Here is a 5291-nt window from a genome sequence, read left to right as displayed (position 1 = left end):
GTTGTTGATGTTAGAATACGTGCAGGGAACCCACAATCACAAGTTTTTGAATCATTCACTGTGGATTTCTTGCTTGATCGATTGAGGGAGGATGAGAAGCTGTAGGAGGAAGCCATCGGGTATTAGGGCAACGAGGTATTAGGGAACAATAAAGGAACAACAAACGTTCCTCCTTTAATAACAAGAACCCTACATGCCATGTAGATCAAACTAACACGTAGGATCAATAAATCCATTGAAACCGACTAAACCTGATCATAAGGGGAAAATTAGCACAATTCAACAAGTTTAAGGGTTAATAGAGCACGAAAAAAAGTTCAGTGACCAAATGTGATCAAATTCAAAAGTATGTTACCCTCTCAAGTCATTATACCTAAATAGTGTCAGCCATTTTCCATCCGGACACGTCTCACCTATCGTATGTGGGCCTTTTGCACCTTTATTAAAATTATTCATTTTCCCTATTTTTTTACTTATCTTTTTTCCAAAATCTTATATGTAAAAGTTTTAAAGCAAGCCATCCATCCATCTTAGAAATTGTTATATCGGTAGCTGTTTTTATTTTAGTATTATATATAAATTAAACAAAATTATAAAACATATTTTGTAAAATTCTATAGTTTTCATTTTTTTAATTTAAATTTATTAACTCAAGAAAAAATGAATAAATTTATGGGGGTTATGTTCATTTTATATATATTGTTTAACTCAAGCAATGAAATCGAAAACCAGATGAACGATTGTTCCTCCTAAAAACTCTTTGACTCAAGTAAGAATCAAAAATAAAAATACAGATCAACCATCATTACTCCACATGTTTGTGGTCTGTGAAGAAACTCAAAACTACACATCTAAATCAATGATGAAGAAGGAACCATATCGATTTGCTTTCGGTGTTTCTCTTCATATTTGGTTGATGTTTGTTCTATGTGTTCCAATCAACATCCTTTACTTCAATCTATGGATGGGTTTCTTTATATTACTCAGTTTGGTGGCTTAATTTTGGATTATGGAGGTTGATGCCCTTAAATTAGGTGGGTATCGTTTGGATATCAGATGATTTTTCATTGCTTTCATCTAGGTTGCAGAGAGAGAGAGAGAGAGAGAGAGAGAGAGAGAGAGAGAGAGAGAGAGAGAGAGAGAGAGAGAGAGAGAGAGAGAGAGATTAGGTATGTGTGTGTGTCTTTTTTTTTGTTTTTAGTTAATAAAATATAAAAATAAATATTAAAGAATATATAATTAAAAACAAAAGGGCATTTTAATTTTTTAGTTTTCTAGGACAAAAAAAAAACTAGCTCAAAAGATTAAAAAAAAAAATAAAGGTTTACACTAAACCTCAGAAGAAATATACATAAGGATTATTATGGCAGTTTTGTCTAAATCAAATAAATGAAATAATATTAATAAAAGAAAAATGACAACAAAAAGATAAAATATAAAGACAAAAAAATAAGAACAACAAAAAAAACAAAAAATCAAAAGATGTGGAGTCGAAGGATGTATATAGATATATCAATAAAATTTAGTGTAAAATGAACTTTTTTTTCCACCTACTATATTATATATAGCATTTTTTTTTTAATTATACATTTTTAGCACATCTCTTATGTTTTAGAGAAAATGACAAAAATAGTCATTTACACTAATAATATTACAAAAATAGCCAAAAAATATCGAAATTACAAAAATAGCCAACGATTTCGCAGATGGAAATGCCCCATCTGCGAAATCAGCATACCATCTGCGAAAGTACAAACAGCTAAAGCACAACTGTGCTTTAGGTGCTTGTACATTCGTAGGTGGTTTTTTTTATTTTTTTTTGTGTATATATAGGGGTAATTTCTCAGATGGAGAAGGTCCATCTGCGAAATACTCTCACTCCTATATGTGAATATTGATTTTTTTTTTTGTATTTTTTTTTAGTTTGACTATGAAATGAATTGGTTTGACTACGAAATCATGTAGCAACATGATATTTTTCAACAAAACTTTTTATATAGCAACATGATTTCGTAGTCAAACCAATTCATTTCATAGTCAAACTAAAAAAAAATACAAAAAAAATAAGTATTTCGCAGATAGGAGTGAGAGTATTTCGCAGATGGACCTTTTCCATCTGCGAAATTACCCCTATATATACACAAAAAAATTAAAAAATTAAAAAAAAAACCATCTGCGAAAGTACAAGCAGCTAAAGCACAACTGTGCTTTAGCTGCTTGTACTTTCGCAGATGGCATGCTGATTTCGTAGATGGGGCATTTCCATCTGCGAAATCGTTGGCTATTTTTGTAATTTCGATATTTTTTGGCTATTTTTGTAATGTAATTAGTGTAAATGGCTATTTTTATCATTTTCTCTATGTTTTATTATTATGAAATTGATATATATTTTAAATTTTGTTACAAATATGATCAAATTTGTTTTTCTTTAGAAATTTTCATCAAAATTAGCTTTTGCAATTTACTTTTTCGAGACACTAATCCCTAACACGAACACTACCCTAAAGGATGTTTTCCGCCCGTGACAACATTGCCAACTTAACACTGCTAGCTTGCAGCAGAGGCATAACACCCAACATAAATATAACTAGACGTGTATTTAACTTTTCAAAAAGATTTTATCCACTAACAGTATCTATGTTGAGTTATGAACGTTTGACCCTATAGCCGTTATACAAACCAATCATGGGGGACTTGGGCACGCATCAAGAAGAAATTTTTTGTGTCTTAGTTCTTTTATCAAAAACAACATCAAAACACGTTGTGGATGGTGTTGTATAGATGTTTAATGGATGATATAATAATGGATTGTGGATGCCCTTAGCTCAAAGAACTAATATTTATATTCTTTTGAATTCGTGTAAGCTAACAATTTAGACACAATTCACTAGAAAGCATTAAAATCTTTCTTTCGTATTCGTTATGAACGTAACCGATTATTCTAATCAAATGAACCACGAAAATTGATTGTCTTTGTTTTTTCGTTTACATTTATTACTAGAAAAAGAAATATTTTATTGTTTATCAAAGTGTTTAAAACCTAAATAGTTGAAAAAGTCGGCATCACCTCAAAAGTCAAAGTATATGCCATGTGCTCAATCTTTTAATCGAACTAAAAGGGAACTGCTGATAAGACACTTCTTAAACACTTTATAATCATTTTTATAAAAAGTCAACCTATAATCAACTACTTGTAATCAGTTTTTTCGGAAAATAATGCAATTTTAACCGATAAAAATATTTCAAACATTAATTAGGGTTGTCTAAATGATAAAATAGGGTGTCTTTTTAACCAACCCCTAAAAAAAATCATACACCATATCGCCTTGGTCTCTGTTGAAAAACATGTAAAGCACGTAAAAGTTCATCTTCTCCAAAATCCAGCCAAAGGGTTTTCAGTGAAGTATAGTTCAGTATATGCCAGCTGCCATAAAAAGAAGTTGCTCACTCTAACCTCCCCACTTGTCCGAATAAGAAGATCAGGATCTGGAAACCGCATCAAGTTCATACAAAGTTCATTATCGATCATAAACTCATTGATTTCTTCAGGTTCTACCACGCCATCTTTGACTTTTTGGCAGATGCTTTGACAAGCTTGGACGATATCATACTTCCCACTGTAATTAATCGCTATAACAAGATTGAGTTGTGAATTGTTCTTCGTGGCGTTTTCAGCATGTGTGATAACTTCACGCAAGGATTGCGGAAGCTTTGATACGTCTCCAATGACAGAAAGCCGGATATTCTCCCTGTTCGATCAAGCAAATGATTAAGACAACTTATCACACTTCCATGTTGTAATCAACAGAAATTTACCTCTCCATATAAGCAATTTCATCTTTTATTTTACTTACAAACATACCAAGGAGGGGATCGACTTCAATCTACCATAAAAGCATAAACAGAAGCAATTAATCGATTAAACCCAGAAAACAATCGATGAAACTGGAATCTACTATCAATGTTACACATAGTTTGGATCTTAACAAGTTATCTGTTGAAAAAGCGAAGACTGTTAGAACCTGGATTCCCCACTTACGACACACATCCATCACCGACTTCAAGGCTGCGGCACCCGCCAAGTAACCGACCTGAGGCAGCAATCTTTGAGACTGAGCCCATCTTCTGTTCCCATCCATAATGACTGCTACGTGCTTCGGCATTAACTCACGGCGGAGTCCCTCGGGAGTAACAACTGGTTCCTCCGGCGAAGTGTTTCCACCACCGGAGAATTGGTTTTTCGAGAGTACATGGAAACGGGGTTTGTTGGTTGATAGAGAGAAAGGCTTTGGAAGGTAAGAACGAGGAGTGGGTGATGAGAGGGAAAGATATAACATTTTGGAGGGAGATGAAGACAAAAATAGTTTTTTTTTTTTTGCAAATATGGGTTATTTTCTAGTTTAGTTTTGTAAAAATATGGTGGTTTTTATTTCATTTGTGATAGGATTGTAGCCCCACAAATTGAATTAGCCAATTGAAAATAGGTGGTAGCCCCAAATTGAAATAGTTATTTATATTAAACACATAAAGTTAGATTTATAATCCTTTTAACTTATATCTATCTACCTATATTTTTTTTATTATAATTATAATGAAATAATAGTTATTTGTTGACACGATACTATATTTTATAATCCCGTCTTTTGTATTTTCATAGTAAATTACATTTATACCCTTAATTGTGATTTGATTTCAATCATGATACTATATTTTCTATTATTTAGATAGTATAGATTATACAACAAATCCCATAAAATCAGCATTCAATTTATTATTTTTAGTGGTTGCTTAGCTTAATGAATTGTGCAATTAGGTACAAATACAGATCTTGAAGAAAGAAAGCTTCTTAAAAATCTTTCTTATCCAAACATTGTTGCAAGTGACGCTTAACATGTGGAATGCTCCTGCAAAAGGAAAGATATATGCATCATATTACAATGCAATTTCTAAACAAAAACTTTTTTGGGAATACTTTTTGTTCTTACTGATAAAAATAATGTTTTGAGGATGCATATAAACACTTTTTTGCTTGCAAAGCTCTGTACATATAATTTAAGCATCATTTTTTGTAAAATCAAATATTAGAGGAGTGAAAATATACAACAAGTATCTTTTTAATGCTAACTTGAATCAATAACTTTTATTTTTCTTGATTTCTTTACTTTATGTACGTATCATACGATCATATCATATTTTCTATGTATAGGACATGTATCTTACTTTTATGTCTCTTTTCAATAATCTGAATGACTATCAGGTCTACTTTATTTTCAGTTTATTTATTTATTTAT

The 5291-nt window shown here is 31.6% G+C and overlaps 1 pseudogene across 1 annotated transcript; it reads right to left on the bottom strand.

The window, feature by feature from the left end:
• Positions 1-3138: 3138 nt before the first annotated feature.
• Positions 3139-4382, bottom strand: LOC144997804 (cis-prenyltransferase 4, chloroplastic-like; annotated as a pseudogene). Its single transcript, XR_013659949.1, has 3 exons — positions 3969-4382; positions 3817-3884; positions 3139-3749 (listed from the first exon to the last, which is right to left on the bottom strand). The product of XR_013659949.1 is annotated as a cis-prenyltransferase 4, chloroplastic-like (transcript).
• Between the last annotated feature and the right edge of the window lie 909 nt (positions 4383-5291).

The sequence above is a fragment of the Lactuca saligna genome, chromosome 5 (assembly GCF_052625555.1).
Source record: "Lactuca saligna cultivar CGN05327 chromosome 5, ASM5262555v1, whole genome shotgun sequence".
Lineage (NCBI taxonomy): Eukaryota > Viridiplantae > Streptophyta > Magnoliopsida > Asterales > Asteraceae > Lactuca > Lactuca saligna.
The sequence above is the reverse complement of the archived record's forward strand: the minus strand, read 5'-3'. Positions and strand labels throughout refer to the sequence as shown.